Source organism: Protopterus annectens, chromosome 7.part0, assembly GCF_019279795.1.
Source record: "Protopterus annectens isolate FY-2018-M chromosome 7.part0, PAN1.0, whole genome shotgun sequence".
Lineage (NCBI taxonomy): Eukaryota > Metazoa > Chordata > Ceratodontiformes > Protopteridae > Protopterus > Protopterus annectens.
This window is the reverse complement of record NC_056739.1, coordinates 1,381,151,684-1,381,177,564: the sequence shown is the minus strand read 5'-3', so window position 1 is coordinate 1,381,177,564 and position 25,881 is coordinate 1,381,151,684. Positions and strand designations below refer to the sequence as shown.

At 41.2% G+C, this 25,881-nt stretch overlaps 1 protein-coding gene across 1 annotated transcript in view; it reads right to left on the bottom strand.

The window, feature by feature from the left end:
• The window catches only part of SHQ1 (SHQ1, H/ACA ribonucleoprotein assembly factor), a 2,222,560-nt gene that overhangs the window by 46,932 nt on the left and 2,149,747 nt on the right, over positions 1-25,881 (bottom strand). The gene's annotated exons all lie outside the window — the stretch shown is intronic.

Below are 25,881 nucleotides of genomic sequence, written 5' to 3'. Positions count from 1 at the left end.
CAGCACACTCACTTGAAACCACTCCTCACTGCCCACTAGTCTGACATGCAGATATGTCAACATGCTGGGGGAGTGGCATTAGGATAGGGAAAATTCTGGTCTCCTTTACAGATGATAATGAAGATGATTATGCTACTCCCGGCAGCTCAACCCTTGTTCCAAGTGAAGTACATATGGAAAAAGCCATAGCCCGCTCAAAGAAGGAACAAACGGGCTAAGTAAACATTGGGTCACAGAGAGGACCCACAGAGTAAAAGTTGCGGATTCCAAGTCAGACTGTCGATCAGTCACGAGTGGACTCCCACAGGGCTCGGTCCTGGGCCCTCTCCTGTTTGGCATCTACTTCTCAGAAGTCCAGGCCAACACAGAAGGACTCTGACTGACCAAGTTTACTGATGACTGCAAGCTAGGAGTCATTACCAACTCCCCAAGTGATGCAGACATCTTACAAAAGGGCCTCTCTGAGACCAATGACTGGTGTTGGAACCATGGCCTGAAGCATAATGCCAAAAAATGTGTTATCATCCCCTTTGGAAAAAAAGCAGTTCCCACAAATTACCACATTGATGATGCCCATTGAACACTGAAGGAGCCATAAGAGATCTGGGCACCCAAGTCGACAGCCACCTCACCTTCGACCACCACATTGCCACTGTGGTCAGAATGTTCTTCTACGTGGCACATCTTATATCCAAAGTTTTCGCATCCAGGAAGAAAGAGGTCATCATCCTTCTCTACTCATCCCTCATTAGACCAATCATTGAATATAGCTTCCCATTTGGCACGTACCTGACCAGACACCTACAACAGCTGGAAAGGCCACAAAAGTACCTCACAAAAAAGGATCCTAAGCCTTAAACACATGTCCTACATGGACAGACTCAAGAAACTTCAGCTGTTCTTAGTCTCTTATTGTCTATTTAGAGGTGATCTCTGCTTGACTTACAAAGCCATGTCTGACCCAGCCCTACTTGAAATGCTACACCTAAAGAAATCCCAATCCTCCCATGCCACACGCTCCAGAGATCACAACCTCATTACCACAATTAACAGAACATGCTGGAGGGACAGGTTCATCTCCCAAAGACTGCCCATACTCTGGAATAAGTTTCCCATTCATGTCAAGTAGAGCACCTTGCTGGCCCCCTTCAAGAGTAATCTTGATGAGTAGATGGGTAACAAAGTTCACTCCAGGGATCATTCCAGTTGCCCTACTGGATATGGGCACTGTGAACTAACATCGGGTGGCACGGTGCCTGGGCAATGTTTTGGGCTAATTTTTGTAAAAGCTCCAGGGCCATTAGCCTAGTACACACCTATGAACCTATAAGGAAGGCTTGATGGTTAAAAGGGGTACTGGATCAAAAATAAAATAAAATCAAGAGAATGACTGTGTAGTACTGACTGTGAACTTCAGCCAAATGTAGAAAGTACTGAACTTTCTCTGGAAGGGGAGAAGGGATGGGATAGGTGCAGATGTCTGCTCATCAAACAACACTGTAAAGAGGTAAAGAAAATTGACTTCGTTCTCCAAGGACAAGAGGTGATAATATACTGGCATAATGGGTTCTTATACTGTGACATGGTTATTACTGTAAGGCTGGGTAGACAATCCTAAAGACCTAAAATGAGCACCGTTAGCCTTAGTTTGCAATATACTTGTTGCAGGTGACTTGGATACGAAATGTAAAAAGAGACTGCATATGCAGAATGTCAGCAGTCTAAGTACTGGTCAGGATGTATATGGGAAATGCAGGAGCTGTGAGAAGTGACAAAAAGTGGGCAAGGCAGGAGACAAAACCAAGGCGCTCTTACTACTTTGACAAAGCAGCCACACTAAGGTTTAAATTATGCCATCCACCACTAGTATGAAGGTTATTGTGGGTGTGGACTATACAAATAACTAATTTAAAGTGGTGGTTCTTCCCAGCAGTGAGGCAAAGAAGGTGGCTACTGGCTTGCAGAAATTTTCCATAAGTAACAGTTTTGCCAATCGTCCTGACAATCAAGGGAGCCATTTCAGGTCAGACCTGTTAACTTAGATATAGAAAAAGTGCAAAGTAAGGCCGCTAAAGATGGCTCCTTACGAAGCATCAGCAAGCAGACTGCTGGAATGTTTTAGCTTGATGCATAAGACAACAAATTGGCAGCATTTCGCATGGGATTCTGTAGGCATGTCTAAAATGTTGGGTCAAACCCTTCAGTTGGCAGGAGCACTGACCAATAAAGAACATATTTATTTCTATCAGTTTTAAGTTTATATTATATTCTTGTCAAAAATTACAATCTTGTAAAATGAATAAATAAAGGATAAAAAGTGGGAACATTTGGTGTTTCTGTCTGGAAGATTCTCCAAAAAGTAGAGGGAGGTTGGCATAATGGTTAAGATATTTGCCTTACAGACACAAAGTGTAGGATTTGATTCTCACATAGGTTAATTGGCTAGGCTTAAAATGTTCCACAAGGAGAGTTAGCCTAGTGCTAATCTATGAGTTGGGAGGGTGGCCTAATGGTTAAGGTGTTTGCCTTACAAACACAAGGTGCAGGGTTTGAGTCTCACAAGGGATAATTGGCTAGGCTTAAAATGGCTCGCAAGGGCAGTAAGCTTAGTACGAATCTATGAAACAGATACTTGGAAGGCTGTGTGATCACCAGACTGGATTATCTTTGCAGCACTGTATGATCCATATCCAAAGAGAAACTGTGAATCATTTGAATTCGGGAACATTTCTTGTAATTTCAAGAATTATGCCATCCACCACTAGTATGAATGGGTCTATATCATTTATTCGAAAGCTTAAAATGTCGAACGTTATATGGTCGAGACCATATGTTCGACATTTCAAGTCTTCGAAGGTTGACTTTTAACGGTGCTGTGTGGTGCAGAATGGGAGAATTTCCCTTTTCTGCACTGAAGTGTGGTCTCGGAGTTGGTATATTTAAGTAGGAGGGTGTGGGGGGTGCATGGGGGGCTTGCCCCCTGCTCACACTGTTAGTGTATGTTTTTCCCTTTTTTTTTTTTTTTTTTTTTTATATTACATATTCGAACTTCCAAATATAGACCATATGGTCTCGATCATATGGTATTCGACATTTTGGAAGTTTGAATATTTGACATAGACCCGTATGAAGGTTATTGTGGGTGTGGACTATACAAACAACTAATTTAAAGTGGTGGTTCTATGAATATGGCTGCAGTTATTAGATGTGTGGTAACCTACCTGTCATCAGACACTATACAGGTTTGTGGCAAGCGAAAAGAAAGCAAGTCTAAGACAAACTTTGCTTCATTTTTATATTAATGATGGTACATTTCTCCAAAATTTGTTTTTGTTTTTTGTACAGCAGACAAAATTTTTACACTGAGCTGTAATTCTGTTACAATGAGTTATATTAAGCTACGCTGAGAAATGTACAGTTTGCACTAACCTTTTATATTGTTTTACTGCATCATCTGCACACATGAAGCAATATGGCTGTGCTATGTGACAAAGACTAAACTGTATAACTGATTTCATGGAAGCTGAATTCTAGGATTAAAAAAGGGTGCACCATATATAGTCATATTTTCCTTAACATAAGTGAATTTGGTAGTTAAGTGTACTTCTAAAGTAATTGTGAATGAAGGCCATTATCTAGACAGAGGTATGATATATGCAGATATGATGCACTGTTGTAATTGTATTATATACACATATATTTATATATCAAAACTGGCTTCTGATTTAAATTTATTTAATGACTTTCCAAATCAAAAGGCAGAATAAAAACAACACATTGGTCAAAGATATGTGTGAAGTTTAGTTATATTTTCTTTTTTTAACATTAAATGCATAGTCTCCTTTAGTTAAAATGCCATTCCATTTTTTTACTACAAAAGGATAGAACAAAATTTTCTCCTACATATTACTTTTACTTTACACCTTTGTGGAGATTAATGGAAGTGACTGTAATGTCAATCAAACAGTCGCTCCTTTAAATGCCACAAACTTAGACAATTACAAAGTTTGTAGGCAGTTTCTAGCTCTGTAATGAGTAATCAGATTTATTTCTGCACACATCAGTGATCAGATCTTTTAAGGTACAGTCAGAAGTCAACAGAATAAAAACTAAACACTGAGTGAGAATAAATAGCTGAAAAAGAAACCAAGCACCAAGAAATGGAAATAAAAATGCATGAAAATCTGAATGGACTGTTTAGTTCAGAGAAATGCCATTTCAAGATGAATGATGTCTGCAAGAAAGACAATAGCAGAAGAGATTATGCATGAAAACAGAGTCTAACAATGCATTTTTTTCATTTAGAAGAGCAATTGTGCTTTCCTTAGACCAACTTCATTGGATTTTCCACAGTTAATTCAGATATGAAACATTTTACAGCCAAATGGATTTCTTTATCTGAATATTTTAATATCAAGACTTCATTTACATACATCTGTGTTCACTTATTCAGGATCTATGGTATAAGTAACAATATACACAAAAATAGTTTTTTCAAGGAATCATTGCGTATGGGGGCAAATGTTCTTGAATTCATAAATAATGGTTATTTATTCACTTGTCATTTGGCCAGCCAATCTATTTATTAATTAGCTTGGCAGTCAGATGAATAGCAGACATGACTTGAGCATAAGTCGGTATGAAGAACAGGTATATAAAATTAACAATATAAGACAAGCTAAATCAAATACAACAAGAGGGCATGATAAAGAGATGGTGTCTCTCAGTCTACAATAAAACTAGCAAACTGGGAGGTAACATTAAAACAAAGGTTACAGCAACTGAAGTGAAACATATCCAGTCAGACCAGGAGCTATACACATAATGTGCTCATCTCACCCAAGGCTTCTGTATACTGGCTAAAACCTTGTCCACCTCCACAGTGCCTTTTATAGGCCATGTCAGTCTTCTAAAGTTTCCAGTATAACTAAACAGAATCTGAACAACATGAATGTATTGCTTCTTAACGTTAGGTGCATTTAACAAAAAATTCCACACCCTACAAGCACTACATACTCTGCAAAATGTCAACATATGCATTATCATAGAGATCTTGTTCAAGACCAGTGAAAGCACTCAATCAGTATAGGGCTTCAAAGCCCATCACTTGTACAGGCCTACTGCATTAGGCAAAGGCACTAAAGGTAGAGGTGTGTCTGTAGACTTAAAGAACCATCTCACCTCCAGACTCATTGGATAACAACCAGGAACTCCTCCATGTGCAGCTTAAACAAAACCCCTTATCCAATCACAGCTAACTACATGACTCCCTATATGTCCCCCCTCAGCTCGTACCTTTTAACTAACCAGTATGGAGTAACTATGTATTAAAAATAAAAAAAGCGAATGCAGTACCAGATCGCACAACTGCTTTTATTAGTAAAACAAATAAGCGCTTTCGTCCCGATCTTAATGTATTGGGAACCTCATCAGATTCCGAACTTCATCAGATTTTGAAATCTGATGAAGTTCCTAATACATTAAGCTCGGGAAAAAAGTGCTTATTTGTTTAATTAATAAAAACAGTTGTGCGATCTGGTACTCCATTAGCTTTTTTTATTTTTTGAGTTTGGAACTGTTTTTCGTTTCTTGGTGTAACTATGTATTAAGCCAAATACCATTCTTCTAGGAGACTTCAACTATCACTGGGAGACTTACATGTCCTCAAACATGTATGCCAAGAGATTTCTGGACTTCAATACATTCTCTCTGCACTAGTCAATATGCAGCCTAACTAGGGGCAATAAAATCTTGGTCTTGGTTCTTACAAATATGGGGTAGCTCAGCTCCCTTCCAACTGTAACCTCCTCCCTGGTCAAATTAGACCACAAGTTAGTCTAATTCACTTTAAGACTGAAGCCTAAAGCATCCACCAATACTGCTGTATTCTGAGACTAAGCAAAGGCTAATCTACTAAAACTGAGTTATAAAATGGCTAAATTCAAAAGCCTCTTTTACCTTGATGATCCCACTGCTCACAGAAAATCCTTTACTGCCAAATTCTATGCACGTGTAAATAGCTGCACAGATACATCTGTACCCCCTCAGAAACAAATACAATGCCAAATTCAAAAATAAATCACCATAGGTTCATAGGTTGGTACTAGGCTATTGGCCCTAGGGCCTATACAAGCCTAGCCATAACAATTCCCTTGCTATTTCTTCCCACAATATTTACTTCCCTGGACCCCTGTCTAGCAGGTGAATGTGGAACCTAATATAAAAAGGCTGTATAATGAAAGGGAAAAAAAATCACTGCACACAAAAATCTAATTCAAGAAAAAAGCTCTTGCTAAACTAGGGAACTCTGGATCCTGATCAAATTATCAAAGACTGATTTGAGGTAAAACAGCCACTGAGGTGAATGATAACCACAAAGCCTTCTTTACCTATTTCAGAAATCTCAAAAACAATGTCCAACACTACACAGAGCTAACAGTAAATGATATCATATATTTTACCCAAAGGCCATTGCAAATCTGCTACTGGACAAATTCACCTATAACTCATCTCTCACTCCCCATCAATATTCTCAGAACAAATACTTGCATTTTCACCTCCCTCTCAAGTCTCTGAAGAACAAGTTCTGAAGGCACTATTGCCAAGAACACTATGTCTGTGGGGCTGATGCCAACTGGTTAGCCTAAAACATGACTTGTCAGACCCACTACACAGGCTATTTAGCCTCAAAAACAAGGTTTTATGCCAGATGACTGGAGAACAGCAACAGTCATTCTCTTGCGTACAGATAGGGCTTCAATGAACCTTGGAAATTATAGACCCATAAGCCTGACCAGTCTCATTTGTAAGTCTATGGAAAAGACCGTTATGGAGCTAATAAATAAGGATATAGATAACCCACAGGCTACTGGCCCAACCTAGACTAGATGTGACAAAGGCAGGTGTTGCCTACTTAATCTGATCAACTTCATTGAAAATGTCACTGAGGAAATGGATAACTCTCCCAGTTAAATGTTAAGCCCTATGTAACTCGATGTATAGCAAAATGGCTCACAAAGAGAACCAGGAAATAAAGTTGGATGGCTTTACCGCCTCCAAATGTCCCGCCACTAGTGGAGTGCCCTCTGTCCAGTCCTTGGGTCACTTCTCATTAGTATTTACTTCTCAGAGGTCAAAGATAATATTAAGGGTTTATGGCTGGCCAAGTTTGCAGATGACTGAAAACTTGGTGCCATCATAACTTCCCAGAGGACACTAGGATCCTTCAAGTGTGCCTGTCCCAAAGAAATAGATGGTGTCAAAGCTATGGACTAAAACCAGAGGTGGACTAAAACAGTAGTGTTTAGGGCAGCCTCCCAAGGTCCACAGCTAGCAGCAGAAAAGCTGTTGTGCTACACTCCGTAATGGATTATGTTTTAATTTCTATTAGATTAGGTACAAATATACTAATGCCATGAACATCTCCAAGCAAATAAATAATTTTTGATAGAAAAACTAAACATACAGCAGATGGCAGGGAAGAAATCGCACTTTTGTGGTTGACTCTGCTACTTAGTTGTCTTAAAATAATGGATTTCTCCGACAAGCTCTACTAAGAAAAAAAGGCAACCTCAGCAATGGTGTTTATTTTGACTGCAATGGTTTAACCTCAGGCAGTCTGGTTCTGAAACCAGCCACGAGAACAATCAAAATAAAGAGAAACTGAACTAGAACTGGGAATAAAGAAGCCAGCCAGTACTGCACTAACAGCTGATCCGAGACTCAGTCCTACTTTCTATATTCATAACTCTCATCTGTATTGATTTTTAGGGTATTTTCCAATCTGAAAACTTAATTAGGTACTTTGATGAATTTCTGAGTTGGCTGCCTTTTACATCAATTTCAGAGAGAAACTGATATTCTAAATCCCTTCTGGTTATTTTGGATTTTCGTTTAACTGTTTGAACACCTGTGTTGTGAGCACGTATCTAAATCATATCATCACATAGCTTGCTGTCTGAAACTGACAACTGTTAAATGATTAGGAAAGATCCAAGGTTGGGAGCTTGTAGTGTGTGAGAAGTGCTACAGGTATTAGCATTTATATATCTATATGGGGACTTTCTTAAGTGTTGAAAGAAGTCATTATGAAGGGAGCCAGCAACAAAATGCTAATGTCTGCCCATCTTAGTAAGTAATTAAAGGAAACACTATTATTTAGACAAAAAAGGGAAACTTTTAAGGCTTTCAATACAGTCTCTCATAATAAACTCCAAACAGCTCTTTCAGATCTAGAACTTAAGCTGCATGGTTCCAAGACTACTTAAATGACCACCAGCAAGCTGTAAAATGGTAATAGAATCTTTCTCCACTTCTAACAGTCACCCTTGGTGTTCACAGGGGTCTATCCTAGGTCCTCTCCTCTTCACCTTCTTTACTAACAATCTTCATACTTCTACTCTACATGCTTCCCTTGTCTAGCATGCAGATGACTACTCTAATCTGCACTGCTCCCACACTCCCAACAACTTCAAATTATAACACAGCAGTCCTTCTCTTCAGTAGAATCTTGGCTAGCCAATGCTCAGCTCATACTAAACCCCAACAAAACTAAACTCATGCTATTCCTCCCCAGAAGAGCCACAGACCCACCCCCACCCTTCTATATCTCAAGAGCAAATAATACAATAATTTCCCCAGTATCCAATACTAAACCTCTTGGTGTGTCAATTGATAGTAACTTAAGATTCGATATACACATTGCCCAGACAATAAAGAAAGTCCACAAAAAACGCAGATTATTATATCGAAATAAGAAATTTTCTAGCAAACCACACAAAAGCCACCATAGCTAGAACTCAGCTTGTCTCTGCTCTCCAATATGCATCTCCCATTCTCACTAACCTAAAGAATTCTGATCTAAATAAACCTGATACCTGCTACAATAAAATTGCAAAGGTTGCCACCGAATCTAAATTTAGATTTCACCACTAAGACAACTTATTTGGCTAGAAGTGCCCAACCTCCTAACCTACACCAACTGATAAATGCCCACCAATTACTCTACCAACCAGACAAAACTCCTGCCCTTCATAATCTCCTCCAGCCCCAGTCTACTAATCAAGTTCTTTGTTCCACAAACAAACAATCTCAATAGCTAACAACTCAGTTGGTAAATCCCTCTGCTCCAATTTAGTAGCTAAACTCTTATGTTCTACCACGTTGTGCTGTTACAGACAGCACAAGCATGGAGTAGGGAGAACAGTGGGTTTACACAGTCCTACCTGTTTGTGTAGTCTCAAAGTTAACATAAATAAGTAAAAAGGAGAAAGGGTAGTGACATATCCCCTCCTGAAAATAAATGTTCCAATTTTAATTAGTTTGAATTAATACTTGAGTACAAAATCACTTTTTTTTCTTAGTTTTTTTAACATTTCCCTAAAGAGTGCAGATTTCATGATAGATGGCATCTTGATGAGAGGTTTTAATTAAGGGCACTGAGGAAGCTACTGGAAAAGTACAGTTTTGTACCTACCATAAATGTAGATGTTCGAAGATCCACATTGCTGCAGTCCTTACACTCGGGTAGTCCGCTGTCCTCGGTCGGCCCGAATATCAAAGTATAAGGCTGACGTCGGTCAAGGCGCATTAGACTGACATCAGGACGTCAGGGTACAAATGCGCATGACCGACGTCATATCCTCAGTCTTTTCTTGCCCCAGATGTCAGAAGACCCTAACAAGAAAGGTCAAAACCCAAAGACAACAAAACCAACAACCAACCATCCTAGCACTAATAATATGTACAATATATACAAAATACACAATATTTACAATCCAACCCACACAACCGCCTCTAACTACAGAGGGGAAGGAGGGAGACTGCAGCAATGTGGATCTTGAACATCTACATTTATGGTAGGTACAAAACTGTACTATGTTCTTCATCTCACATTGCTGCAGTCCTTACACTTGGGTAGAATCCCAAAGCAGAGGTAAGGGAGGCTGGCACAACTATAAAGAAGCAGGAGCTGCCAAAATGCCCTGTAAAATAGCAGTGGCAAAACCAGCCCTAGATTTAGAGTAAAGTGGAAGGTGATAATGCTTAGAGAAAGTATGCACAGAACTCCAAGTAGCTGCCTCCAAGATATCTTTAGTTGCCACCCCTTAAAAAGCTGTTGAAGTGGCAGTAGCCCTAGTGGAATGAGGCCTAATCCCAGCTGGAACCTCCTTGCCATGATGGGAATAACAGAAAGCAATGCAAACCCAATCCACTTTGAAATAGTTTGTTTTGACACAGGCTTGCCCTGAGAACTCAAAGCAAAAGAAACAAATAACTGCTGAGACTGCCTGAACCCTTTAGTTCTGCTCAAATAATATCGCAACTGCCTGTGTATATCCAAAGTGTCCAAAATCTTTTCCCTTTATTTTGGGGTTTGCATAAAAGGTAGGCAAATGAATAGTTTGGTTTAAAGACACACTAGAAACCACTTTAGGCATAAAGGAAGGATTAGTACGCAAAGATACCCTATCCTTATGGAAAATTAAGAAAGGCTCAACTGCCATAAGGGCCTGTAATTCAGAAACCCTTCAGAGGTAATGGCTAACAAAAAAGCAGTCTTCCATGATAAATATTTCAACTCAGCAGTAGCTGCAGGCTCAAAAGGTTGTAGAGTGAGTTTCTCCAACACAAAATTGAGATCCCAAGCAGGAGTAGGAGCTCTCGTGGGGGTCTTATATTCTTTGCCCCTCTAAGGAATTGCTTAAACAAAGGATGAGAAAACAATGGTGGGTCACAATCATAGTGAGCAGAAATTGCTGCAGCATGAATCTTAATAGAAGAGAAGGACAAACCTTTGTCCAGTAACTCAGTAAGATATTGAAGAGCCACACTTAAATTAGGCTTAGAAACATCAAATGCTTTTGCTGCACTCCAAAATAAAAATCTCTTCCATTTATCTGCGTACACTTTCCTTGTACTAGGCCTTCTGGCTTCCAAAATAACATTCAAAACTTGCTGTGGAAGCTGAAACCCTCCAGGGTTTAAAACAGAATATGCCAGGCTGTCAGGTGAAGAGAGTGAAGTTTGACATTGAGTAAATGACTGTTCTCCTGAGTCAGCAGGTGTGGAATCGATGGTAAAGGCCATGGAGGCTCCCGTACCAGACTTCTCAGTAGTGGGTACCAATGCTGTCGAGGCCAATCTGGAGCTATTAAAATCATCTTTGGCTTGTCCTGTCTGACCTTCAGAAGTACCTTTGGGAGGAGAGGCAGAGGTGGAAAGGCATACACATGAAGATTGCTCCAATTGAATGAAAGAGCATCCACTTTCCAAGCTGTGGGATGAAAACTTTTTGTGCAAAACTTTGGCAGCTGGTAGTTTAGTGGAGAAGCGAACAGATCTATGTCTGGAGTTCCCCATGACACTGTCAATTTCTGAAATACATGAGGATCCAATTTCCACTCATGGGGATCCATAATTTGTCTGCTCAACACATCTGCTAAGGAGTTCTGTGCTCCCGGCAGAAACCTTGCCTGAAGATCTAGCTGTAAACTGAGAGCAGTCTCCCACAAAATCATTGCTTGTCTGCACAGAGGATAAGAATGTGTTCCCCCTTGCTTGTTGATGTACCACATGACAGTAGTGTTGTCTGTTAGAATCAACACCTGCCCTGGAAGAAGTAAATCCTTGAAAGCTATTAATGCAAATTGGACTGCTAACATCTCCTTCAGGTTGATATGTAGATGTAGAAGTCTGGCAGGCCACGTGTCTTGTATCCACTTTCCCTTTAGATGAGCTCCCCAAGCTTTGTCTGAGGCATCTGTCGTTAGAATCTGACTTGCCTCTGGCCGGGTCACAGAGAGTCCCTTGTTTAGGTGACATTCCTGAGCCCACCACAAAAATTCCTTTTGAATGCAAGGTATTATCTGAATGACAGTGTCCAAATCTTGGCAGTGCTGTGTCCATACATTTTTGAGATACCATTGCAGCTTCCTCATATGCAGTTTGGCATTGGGAAGCACCAGAATACAAGATGCCATGAACCCCAAGGCTTGAAGGACTGTCCTTGCAGTCAGCCTGGACTGATGAGACAACTGATGGAAGTAAAGAGAAAGATTCTTTTGTTTGTCCGGGGTCAAAAAGGCCATCTGGAATGCTGTATTCAGTCTCACACCCAGAAAGCACATGTCCTGAGAGGGTACTAGACTGGACTTTATTTCGTTCACAGAATACCCCAGGCATCTTAGCACTGCTATCACATAGTGTAGATGATGAAGAAGTTCTTCTTTTCCTTGAGCCAGAATCAGACAATCGTCCAAATAAGGATAGATCTGTATTCCTCTTAGTCTGAAGAAAGCTATCACTGGAGCCAGAACCTTCGTGAATACTCTGGGCGCAGTAGATAAGCCAAAGGGCAATGCAGAGAACTGATAATGAGAAGTCCCAGCCCCGAAACGTAGATACTTCCTGCAACTTAGCCTGATAGGAACATGAAGGTAAGCCTCCTTGAGATCCAGAGTCACCATCCAATGATCTTTGCCCAGCAGAGGTAAAAGCTGTTGTAACGTCAACATTTTGAACTTGGGAATGTCCAGATAAGTGTTGAGGATAGATAAATCCAAAATTGGTCTCCACGTGTTCCCCTTCTTTGGTACTAGGAACAGGCGAGAATAAAATCCTAGGCCCACTTCTGACAGAGGGACCTGAATGGCTCCTATTTGGAGCAGCAGAGAAATCTGTTTGTGAGCCTCTATTCTTTGCTGAGGAGGAACGTCTGGCATGCCTTTGAAGGGAGGTAAGGTATGGAAATAAAACCTGTAACCTTGGTGTATGATATCCAACACCCATCTGTCTTGGGTAATTAAACTCCAATTTTCTTTGAAAAGTGCCAACCTTCCTCCCAAAGGTGCTGCCAGTCGAGAAGAGTCTGGCAGCTGAAAAGGTAGGTCATTGGGTCTGTTTACGAAAGGACTGACCCCTGCCCTCACCAAGACTGTGCAGGTGAACTTCCTGTCCTAGGCCTGAAAGAGCCCTGAGCTCTGCCCCTACCCCGCCTAGACCTGCCCCTAGACTGGGAATCATAAGAAGGATACGCCCACCCTTTAGTAGGCCAATTTCTGCTAAACTGAGGCTGAACCTGCAAAAAATCTTTAACAGTCTGCATAGACTTAGCCTTGTCTTCCATTTTCTTTAAGACTGCCTCAACAGGTGAACCAAATAACACATCAGATTGTAAAGGAGCATCCAAAATCCTTGTCTTAACATGGTCAGATAAATTCTGATCCCTCAGCCAGGCGTGCCTGCGAAGAACTGACCCTATGGCAGCCACCCTAGACGAGGCCTGTACAGCATCAAAACCACATTGCAAAGAATGCTTACCCACTTGTTCAGAGACATGTACCAAATCCTGTAACTCTTTACAGTCAATACCTTCCGCCAGAGCATCTACCTTAGACTTCAATTGAGACAGTAGATAGTTTTGGTATTTCAACATGTGAAACTGGCAATTTAGAGCCCTCATAGCTAGGGTGGAAGACTTATAAACTTTCTTTCCCCATCTATCCAAAGCCCTAGCCTCTTTATCTGGAGGAACCGGATTTTTAACAACAGAAGCCTTAACACCCTTAGGCCCCTGACTAACAGTTTCTGGGTCCGCTAGGACTCTTAAAAGAAACTTATGAGCTTCAGGCACCCTATAATACCTATCCGCTTAACAGGAGCAGGAGGCAAGGAATCAGGATTAAGAGAAGCCTCTGCAAACACATCCTCCACAACATCCAGAACAGGAGGTATAGCCAAAGGCCTATGCTGGGGTAAAACAGAAATTCCCTAAGCCTTTTCCTGGAATCAGAGAAATCCTGACCTTCCCACTTAAAATGCTCCCTCATGGAATGGAGGGTCTCTGAAAGAGAAAAATTCTCAGCAGGAGAAGCAGAAGCGCTAGAATCAGCCACCTCAGAATGAGAATAAGGAGGATACTCCTGCAAGTCTTCAGCGAAGACTCTGAAACATCTGAAGCCTGCTCAAAACTCCCAACTCAGGTTCCACCCTAGGCCTCTTATCAGGAGGGGGCAAAGAACCTCTAATTAAGGTAATCAAATCTTCTGCGATTTTAAGCATATGCTTCTTGGGCACAGATCCTGAAGAACTAGGAGTGACACCAACTGAAGCTAAACCTGGCCTGCCTCTGGGAGAAGCCTTAGAAACAGAAGGCCTAACCACCCTAGGAAGGGAGGGGAGTACAGTAACCTGAGAAGCCCCTTCAGCCTGACTTGCCTCCTGAGAGGCCACATCTTGCAATACCAAGGTCTCCCCCTGGGCCTCTAAAGAAACCTCCGGTGGAACCACCGGCTCCACCGATACCTCTAAAGAACCGGCGTCCGGACGACTCATCTACCCTGGGCTTAGCTGCTTTATCCTTGCGCTTCTTAGAAGAAGCGCGCCGGAGCATCCGACGGCATAGTGTAATTGCACCGCTTCCCAAAGACTAACCTGGCACAATCTAACCTTCTCTTAATAGTGCGCTTATTGAATCTAGCACAAAGCGACACCCAACAACGCCGTGCTCAGGCCCTAAACAAGGAATACACAAGGTATGATAATCTCTATGCGGTATCTGTTTCCCACAAGAAATACAGTTATTCACTTTTTCTGACATCCGTAAACCACTGAGGCAAGAAAAAGCAAAATATTCCCAACGGGTACTTAGCCAACTTTGACTCGGTCTGAAACTCCGAACTCGAAAAATTTCAGAGCGCAACGGCACTTGCAACGCTGCTTCTGCATCGGACCATGCGGCAAAAGACTGAGGATATGACGCCGGTCATGCGATTTGTACCCTGACGTCCTGATGTCAGTCTAATGCGCCTTGACCGACGTCAGCCTTATACTTTGATATTCGGGCCGACCGAGGACAGCGGACTACCCAAGTGTAAGGACTGCAGCAATGTGAGATGAAGAACATCATAACAGACTTACAGTGGTATAAACTGAAAGAAAGTACAGTTGTGTACACAACATAAATGTAGATGTTCTAGTGTATTCACTGCTGCAGTCATCACATTTGAGTTATCTGCTTGCAGTAGCCCTCAGTCGGCCTGATTATCAATATCTTGGGTCCTGCGTCGGTTGCTGTCTCATCTTCCATGATGTCAGGTAGTCAGGGGTATAAAGCATGCAGCCGACGCCATTACATCAGTTTTTCTTGCCCCAGATGTCAGGTGCCCCCCCTAATGGGAAGCAATTCAATATATATACAAGGTTACACCTCCAACAAAAAAGCAAATACATCAAAAAGCTTTTAAGCATAGTAAAAAAGAATAGAGGTATAGCCAAAAGAAGTTAGGGGGCTGGAAGGAACGTAACCAGGACTGCAACAGTGAATACACTCAAACATCTACATTTATGGTAAGTGTACACAACTGTACTATGTTCTTCGTGTTTCACTGTTGCAGTCATCACATTTGGATAGATTCCCAAAGCTAAGGATGGGAGGCGGAATTCAGATAGCATTAGGAACAGCTATAAGGCCCTGCAAGACCGCAGTGGCAAAACCAGCTCTGGATTTAGAGAAAATTGGCAAATGGTAATTCTTGGTGAAAGTATGTACAGAACTCCAGGTAGCAGCTTCTAGGAAGTCCCTGGTAGGGACACCTCTGAGAAAGGCTGTAGAGGTAGATGCAGCCCTGGTAGAATATGGTCTTATCCCCTGTGGGATAGGTTTTGCATGGTGCTTACAGCAGAAAGGAATGGAATGACCTATCCATTTAGAAATAGTTTGCTTTGAAATGGCCTTCCCCTCTGCCCCTGCAGCAAATGCCACCAGCAGCTGTTCAGATTTCCTGAGGGGTTTAGTCCTGTCCAAGTAAAATCTAAGTTGTCTGTGTGCATCTAAGGAGTGCAGTATCTGTTCCCCTTTGTTCTGTGGATTATAAAAGAAAGTTGGCAAATGAATGAACTGATTAAGAGCCACACTGGATACTACCTTGGGCATGAAGGAGGGATTGGTCATGAGGGACACCCTGTCCGCATGAAAGATGATGAAAGGCTCCACTGCCATAAGGGCCTGTAATTCAGACACCTTTCTTGTTGAAGTGATGGCTAAAAGGAAGGCTGTTTTCCAAGAAAGGAATTTCAACTCTGCATTTGCAGCTGGCTCAAAAGGAGGTAGACTAAGTTTTTCCAATATAAAGTTAAGGTCCCAGGCTGGAGTAGGGGCTCTCCTGGGTGGTCTTAAGTTTTTGGCCCCTCTGAGGAACTGCTTGATCAGTGGATGAGAGAAGAGAGGTGGTTCTGTGTTGTAATGAGCTGAAATGGCTGAGGCATGAATTTTGATGGAGGAAAAGGAAACGCCATTGTGAAGCATCTCAGTTAAGTATTGAAGAATCTGAGGTAAACTGGGCGCTGCTGTGCCCAACCCCTGAGTTTGGTTCCAGGAACAGAGTCTTTTCCATTTTTCAGCATAAGATTTTCTAGTACTAGGCCTCCTTGCCTCCAGAATGACATCCGACACTTGTTTACTGAGGGATGGTAACGGAGAGATCAGGTAATTAGCCAGGCTGCCAGGTTCAAGGTTTGAAGCTGAGGGTGCAGAATCTGGCCCTTCTGCTGGGACAGCAGGGTAGGGGGTCTGAGGCAGGTGCCATGGTGCCAGCATTGACACACTGTGCAAGAGGGGTACCAGTGTTGGCGTGGCCAGTCTGGTGCAATCTGTATCGTCCTTGGTTAGTCCTGTTTGATCTTTAGCAGTACCTTGGAGAGGAGAGGCAGAGGAGGAAAGGCATAAACTGATAGATTTTTCCAAGTGAAGGACAGGGCATCCACTTTCCAAGCTTGTTTGTGGGGAGTCCCTGTGCAGAATTTGTCAATTGGTAGTTCTGGGGGGAAGCAAACAGGTCTATTTCTGGGATCCCCAATTTGTTTATCAACATGTTGAACGTCTTTGGTTCCAGTTTCCACTCATGTGGGTCCATGAGATTTCTGCTTAGATCATCTGCCAGTGTATTTAGCTTTCTTGGCTGAAATTGAGCCTGTAGGTGCACTTGGTAGCTCAAGGCTGTGTTTCACAGAGCCATGGCTAGTCTGCAGAGAGGGTATGAATGGGCCCCCCCCACTGCTTGTTTATGTACCACATAACAGTGGTGTTGTCCATCTTTATCATTAATTGTCCTGGAAGAATGCGGTCCTTGAAGGCTGTCAGAGCATTCTGTACAGCTAACATTTCTTTTTGATTGATATGCAGGTGCATTTGACTTGGGTTCCATTTGCCCTGAATGCACTTCCCTGCCAAGTGAGCCCCCCATGAATAGTCTGATGCGTCTGTTGTTAGGGTTTGGGTGGCAGGGGGTAGAGTGAATGGCAGTCCCTTGAATCGGTGGCAGGCCTCTGCCCACCAAAGGAACTCTAACTGTAGGCAAGGTATGATAGGAATCATTGCTTCTAGATCCTGAGAATGTTGACAACATAGGCTTTTTAGATACCATTGTAGTTTCCTCATATGCAGTCTTGCATATGGAATTAGGAGAATGCAGGAGGCCACGAACCTCAAGGCTTGCAGTATTTGTCATGCAGATACCAGGGTGTTTGTAACCATTAGTTTGAAGTAAGCTGTCAAATGAAGTTGTTTCTCTGGCGTGAGGAAAGCCATCTGGGAAGTTGTGTTCAAGCTTGCTCCCAGGAATACAATTTGTTGGCAGGGTACCAGATGTGATTTCTTTTCGTTTATGGTGTACCCCAGAGAAGATAGCACTTTTTGTACAAACACCAGATGCTTCAATAGTGTGTCCTGGCTTTCTGCCTGAATTAGGCAATCGTTCAGGTATGGGTATATCTGAATATTTCTTTGCCTGCAAAATGCAATGACTGAAGCTAGGCACTTTGTGAATACCCTGGGCACAGTAGATAAGCCAAAGGGCAGTGCAGAGAACTGATAGTGCATGAAGCCTGCTTTGAAGTGTAGGTATCTTCTGCAAGATTCCCTGATTGGGATGTGCAGGTAGACTTCCTTTAAATCCAGTGTTGCCAAGCAGACATCCTTGCCTAGCATAGGAAGCAACTGGTGAAGAGTTAGCATCTTGAATTTTGGGATCACCAAAAAAGTGTTTAGGATAGAGAGATCCAGGATAGGACACCAGGAGTTGTCTTTTCTGGGCACCAAGAAAAGTCTTGAGTAGAAACCTTGTCCCCTTTCCTCTTCTGTGACAGTTTGAACTGCCCTTATACTTGAGAGAGAACTTGCTTTTGAGCCTCTGCCCACTGATTTAGGGGTAGATCTGGCCAACCATTTGGGGTTGGTAAAGTGTGGAAGTGGAATCTGTATCCTTGGGAAACTATATTTAAAACCCATTTGTCCTGGGTAATGAGTTCCCAGTCTTTTGCCTGCAGAGCAATCTTTCCCCCTAAAGGTGCCATCAGTTGAGAAGGGCTTGGAAGTTTTAAAGTTAAGTCATTGAGACAGTTTACCATAGGGGGAGGTCTTACTACTCCCTGCTTTGGAAGTGGAAGCCCCCCACTGCTTAGTCTTGTGCGTACCTTGGGACTGAAGCCTGAGTGTTCTGCTAGTTGTGGATTTGGACTGAGAAGGCCTGGAAGAGGCAGGAAAGGATCAATTCTTAGAGGGCCAATGCCTACTAAATCATGGAGGCTGTACTTGCAGGAAATCTTTAACAGTTTGCATAGATTTAGCTTTTTCCTCCATCTTTTTAAGTACTTCTGCTTTGTTGCCAAACAGGCGGTCCTGGTTTAAGGGAGCATCCAGCAATTTAGCTTTAACATGATCTGGCAAAGATTGCTCCTCAAGCTAAGCATGCCTTCTAAGTACAGACCCACTAACAGTCACCCTGCAAGATGCCTCTAGTGAATCAAAACCACATTGCAAAGTATGTTTTCCAACTTGTTCAGCAGAATGCATTAAATCCTGTAAATCCTTATTTTCAGTACAGTCAGGAATCAACATCATTTTCTGTTTAAGCAATCCAGTAATATGCTGCTGACACTTTAACATATGAAACTGTCAGTTTAAGGCCCTAATGGCCAAGGTTGCAGAAGTGTATACCTTCTTACCCCATCTATCCAGCGCGCTGGAATCTCTATCAGAGGGCGTAGGATTTTTGTCAGTAGTAGCTTTAATGCCCTGTCCCTGTGAAATGGTTTCAGGATCCGCAGTACGATTTTTAAAGAGGAACTTGTGAGAGTCAGGAACCCTGTAATATCTATCTGGTTTTCTGGGAGCAGGAAGTAAGGAGTCAGGGGCCAAACTAGACTCCGAAAAGGCATCATCAACAATGTCTACAGGGGGGAATAGCTAAAGGCCTGTGTTGGGGCAGCAGTAAGAAATCCCTAAGCCTCTTTTTAGAATCAGAATAATCCTGGCTTTCCCAGCGAAAATGCTCCCTAAGAGTATGCAAGGTTTGACCAAAAGTGAAATCCTCTGGAGGGGAAGCAGAGGGAATAGCGTCCTCTGCATCAGAATCCTCACAGGTAGATAAGGGCAAATCCTGGTCATCAGAGAAAACAGAAATTTCAGAATCCTGATCAGAAGAATCATAAGCACATTCAGTCCTAGGTCTCTTAGAGGGGGAAGGCTTCCCCTGATTAAAGTAATAAGGTCCTCAGCCATTCTTATCATTTGTTTTTTAAGCATAGAGGCCTGACCATGTGGTCTGGACATTGGTTTTCTAAGCATGGATCGAGTTTTAGGCCTTGAAGAAGAAGATGGCATCGGTTTAATATGCAAGTCAGTAGGCCTGAATACACCCTCTGAAGCCGGTGCCTGCACAGCAGCTCCAGACCCATCCAAGGTACAGACATCCGTAGGTTCCACAACTGAAGCATCTTGCAGCATACCGGACTCCGAATGGGTCTCAGTAGAGGCCTGCGAATCTGAAGTAGCAGGTATCAGGGACTGCGAGACCGCCTCATTGAGTACCGGTGAACTGGCGACTAACTTAGGAGAAGCGTCGTCGGCAACTTTAGACCTAGGCGGCCTGTCTCTGTCTTTATCTTTGCATTTTTTTGGAATGTCTGTAGTCGGGTGGCTTACCAAAGCCATCTCTGGATAATTGAACCGAGTACCAAAATATTTAGAAGTGCAAATACACCGACGACAAACAGTTTATTGTTTAAATAAGGCACAAAACTGACAGCGAGGTACGTCATGGTCAGGGCCTAGGCAAGGAATACAGTACAAATGAAAATCTTTATGAGGTATTTGCTTTGCACAAGAAATACAATTATTGACTTTTACTGACATTGGTTTAGAGCAAGAAAAAGTTTCCCCAACGGGGTACTTAGCTTTAGTTGAAGACTTCGGTTCTGAAACTCGAAAACGAAAATTTCAGGAGTTGGCCGACCGGCCGTTGCAAACTGCTTCTGCTTTGAGCACCGCACAGCAAGAAAGACTGATGTAATGGCATCAGCTGCATGCTTTATACCCCTGACTACCTGCCGTCATGGAAGTTGAGACAGCAACCGATGCAGGACCCAAGACTTTGATAATCGGGCCGACTGAGGGCTACTGCAAGCAGATAACCCAAATGTGATAACTGCAACAGTGAAACCCGAAGAACATCAGTATCACTGCCAGCCATACCGCTGAACTCTCCCTGATTTTGCGTAATATTTTGCCCTGCCCCTCATAAAATTTTTGATTTTTCTGGAAAATTTCTGAGGATTACAATCAGTAAATTAGAGTAAGATTTAAAGGTGTCCATGACGTAGAGCTTCTCTACTCTCATTATTTTTTGGCTTTATCTGCAACTCCCAATGAAAGAAATTGAGAGTTATGCTTACCAGTACCCAGTACAAGACTAACTATTAGACATTTACTTGAGGAAGAAAGCATTTTTTATGTGACATACAGCATTAACGAAAACAAGCAGTAAAGGAAATGACCACAAATACAATTCTTTCAGCTTGGTATTTCCACAAAGTATGATGGAAGGGTGTTGGAGGAAACTACAGGTTAGGAATGGGGCAAATAAAACTAAAAAACACAGTCAGAAATTTCAGTTTACGGACCGTTTCAGAATAACTTATAGAGCCCCTTGCACAATATAAAAAGCTTATTTTTTAAGGATTACAGGAGAAAGGTACTTTAACTGCTGAGCAAGTTATGTGGGTCCTCTAATTCCATAAAAGAAAAGCAATGATTAAACAATAAAGGTTTACAGCCCTAAGGTTGCGCAGAATACAAACAGGTTCTCAAAAACATTTGTGTTCAGTACAAATTTAGCAAAGACGCTTTTTGGTTTAGAACAGTTATGTTGTCCATTCCAGTTTGCATTTTGGTCACCAAAAATTATTTTTAAAAGTATACATGTTTTGGCGATTGTCTACTGATTTTAAGAATATAGAGGAGGTGCTGGCATGTAAATTACTGACAAGAGGCTACTGGAAATAAGGTATAACATATCTTTTATTGTACCAACACAGGTTATACAATTACTCAAGCTTTTGGATTAATGGGAATCCATCACTGGGAGTTATGCTGATCCTAGTTATGACGTCCTAAAAGTAGGTGGACAATTAACCTGTTGGGTTTGTTCTCAGTAACAGCATTTAACATTCACTTTTGCTGCACCTGGAGAAGTTAGGCACAATACACCGAGACAAAAAATTAGGAGTGTGGTCTTGATTGGCTATGGGCAAGAATCATTTATTTATTTAACATTTGTTTACTGGGAAATTCCAACTGGGACAGAGCCCATTTTCATTAGAAGCCCAAGAAGAAATGCTTCAGATGCATGTCTTTTTGAATGTGGGAGGAAATCAAAGCACCGGAGGAAACCCACGCAAATGTAGGGAGGACGTGCAGACTCCGTACAGAAAGCACCACAGCCAAGAATTGAACCAGAGAACCTCTTGCTGTGAGGTGACAATGCTAACCGCTGCACCACTGTGCCGCCCAAGGACCTGGAATTTGTCATTGCTTATTTGTGGGAATGCTGAAAAACTGGAAGGGCTGCAGAAATGTGTTTGCCATTGGATAGGAATACAGGTAAGTTATAGACTCTTCTTTGCAATTGCTTGGCTCCAATGCCGGTGACATAAGATAGAAAATATGCATAAAAAGCAGCTGCTGCAAATCTCAAACAATCCAGTTTGACTACTGTTATAAAAGGTATATAATAAACTTGCACATGGACAGCATACTTTTTCCATGCACACATTAACAGCTGTGGTTTTCTGGTGTCATTTAGCAAACTATATTTAAAAGAAAATTTCTGTGTGCTTATTTGCCATGAATCTGAGCAAAAATACCTCTGGCACATTTACACCAAGAGGTCTCTTAATGCAGGAATCTTGAGGGCATGTTTAGGCAATTAACTAACCTAGTGAAAGTAGACAATGGAACACTCTGACTTTACTAATGTGCAAACAAATTCTGATCCCCAATTTACTGGGACAAAAACCTGGAACACATAATCTAAACTAACTTCCTGCACATCACAGTCTGAATCAGAATTTGCTTTTAGTCTGTGGAAACACCTCTGCTAAAGTGGCTGGAAAGCTTTAAATAAATCTAAAAGCCACTCTTGTTTTGCTTCCTTGCATGACGGAGATGAAGAAAGGGCATACGTTTAAACTCATGTTATCTTCTTCCTGGGAGTCTCTATAGAAAATAAGTACTCAAACAAGCTGCTAAAATAACAGGTTTTGCATTAACATGTGTTTTGTTTAGGAGATTAACTCTGAAACTTTAATGGATGCTTGCTACTCACTCTAAAGAAGCAAATTTTTTTCTGAAAAACAACAGTGCACGTGAAATGCTGGGAATCCAATTCCTTAGTCCGACTCTGTAAAGGTTGGATTTTAGCCTCCTCTAACAGTCTCAACAAGAGTGTTTTTTCCCTGTCTGAAGAGGACACAAGGAGCCTTGGTGGACATCTGTCTGTCTCTTGGCTCTTTGCAGCTTCATGAGAAGCAATGCCGGTAGAGTTGAGAGAAGCCAAGGGATGGACTGAAGACTCAAACATGATCACAGTGAAGTTGCCTGTTGAAGACCAAGGCAAAGAGAGTGCTGTGATGGGACCAGAAGCCTCTCTATAAACTTTTCTCATCTTAGAGACTAGAGAGAAGACATCTGATGAACTGAAACCCTGCCCCATAACTTTGTGTGTCAAACCCTTAAGCCTTGGTTTTCTAAGTTAAGGGTAAGGAATTACACATCCCCAAAACAGTAAAAGATTTATAGCTAAAACAGGAGTGGATGTTGTGTTCCTCCCATAAGCAAAACAAAACAGTCCATGTGGTGATATTTATAGGGAATCTGTTGACCACACACCTCCCCTTTAACATAAATCACAAAAAAGCTATATTTTTTACACAAACATATGTATTAAGTCCCAAAGGGAGTAGTTATCTGCCCACTTGATGAAACTAACCACCGAACCTGAGAAAATGGAGCTAAGACCGTGTCTTACTGGTAGCTTCAATGACAATTCAGTTCTGAATTTTGGTGCCTATACGTCTACTTTTATAAAGGCATGCTCTTGCCTGTCTATGGAAGTACAGACAAGTAAAAGGTACCCGAAAGCTATGGAAGTTGGCCAGATGTCTGATCCTTGGTATGATATGCCCCATTATAGCTTATACTGCTACAACAGTGAGCTAATAATGAAGATACACTTTTACACCACTGCATGACTTTGTGCACTTGAGATAGCTGATTATGACCACACACACACACATATGTATATACAACATACATACAATCTTTCAGAAAAACAGGTTTTGCATTAGCACATGTTTTGTTTATGAGATGAATTCTGAAACATTAACTGATGTGTGAAACTCACTCTTAAGAGGCTATTCATTTTTGTTCTGTAGAACAACAGAGCATTTGAAATGCTGTTCCATAATGTCTGAAGTATTTCCAGAAATATATCATTTATGCATATATTTATGTTTTAATACTAAACAAGTACTGATATATGCAAATCAGCAGTAGTCATAAAGCAGGTATCAGTGACAACGTTTGCAATGCTATGTAAGCTTTCATATAATACCATGAAGTACCGTATGTACTTTATATACACTCTATCTGGGTCAAGTTATAGAAATATTAATATGGCACATATTCATAATTTGGCATATCACACATGGAACAGACGTTAATTTTAGCAAATTATAAATGACTAGCAGCAAAATAAAATTTCTACAAAATAAATCTTTAAAATTACAATAGCTGTGCCGTTATCAAGTCTGTGAAGTACATTATCTCACCTGTGAAGTTTTTATTGTATCGGTATTCTTAGAAGCCAAAAGAGAATGAACGTTTTCAGGCAGCGATAATGAAACATTTCCATTTGAGGCAATGATTATTAGTGAAAAGTTTATAAGTATACTACACTGGGACATAGATCATATATCCATTGCAACACATGACAAAGTACTGACAATCTGTGAAGATGTCATGATCTTAGTGCATGACCCTTGATTTGGAAATTAAATTTCCTCAAAATTAGTAAAGATTTTTAAACAAAAAGCTTATGTATTTACTCTCATTATATCAATGTCAAGCCATGTACTAGAATAAAATGGACAGAAAATGCCTTTATGCTGTCAAATGAAGTAGAACAAGTCATGAAAAATAAAGTTTACATCTTGTTCTGTTTGAATTTTCATGTATTTTTTGAAACATCCACCCTTTTTCTTTTTTAACTTTTTTGCATCTCTTGAAAATTATTATTAGTTTTCTTTTCTTATAAAGGCCAGATTCCAAAAGACTTGCTTTCAGTGGAATTGACTTACTCTAGTGTAAAGTGTATTTATAAAACAAACTTACACCAGAGATAGTCACTTACACTGAGAGCAAGTCTTTTGGAATTGGACCCACAGTAGTCTGTAAGACTGTACCAGACATGTCATCTTACGTCTAGTATTGTTGTATGACTAGAATTAAAACAATATTTTCTGTGAACCATACTTCAGAGCAGCAATAACAAAGTTACCACTTTCCAAAAAGATCCCCTTATAACCTAGATGACTACAGTTAAATCAGGACTGCATTCATTTGCATGCGCGCACACAGACACACACACACACCTAACTTTCAAAACAGACCTCTCTTCCAGGCATCAGCACTGGGCAACAAGCTCAATACACTGCAAGAAATGGTAAAACAAACAAACAGTACTGCCTTTTTAATTAAATAATTAAAACAAAAACTGTGAAACAGCTGGTGATTCCAAAGCAGGAACGATAACTGAACATACTACAACTAAATTAAGATGCATGATTCAGCCCTCTCCAGACCTGCACAGGCACCTCACTGTCCAACTGGACATTCATTTGGTGACAGCAGATGTCTGCAGCTACAGAAAGAATGTCCAGCAGCACACACTATACCACCAGCAAGAGTTTGAGCAGCAGGAAGGAGATTCCTGCACATTTTGCAAAAGAAAAAAAAAGAGAAATAGTTTAGATATAATTATTAATCATTCACAGATAGCATGAAAGATACTAGACTCCCATCTGTTATGTGTTGCAATATATGGCACACATTTATTCAGGTGCTAGGGGATCAACCATATGCAGTACATAAAATGTAATACAAATATGTATTTTCTTTTTTAAATGGTAACCAGTATCTTTTTTTTACCTGCAATCATAGAACTTACTGATTGTGATTGTGCACGTTTAACTGATGACATGAGGGAGCAATATTTAAGTTATTGTAGGGAGTGCTCACAGGAGTTATGGCCTAGAGATGGTGCTGTAAAAGGACTTGCTCTGTAGTTAGTCGAAGAAATGCAAAAATTATGCTATAGGTACAAAACAGTTAAGATGTTCTCAAAGGAAACACATCATTTCATCTTCCTGATGTTTTTAAAAACTGATCTTTTACAGCAGTGCATGTTTTCAACTAGTCCTTCCACAAATTTATTTTGTTTGCTTCTTGCACTTAATTTAATCCTACGATCCAAATTATTTGCCATT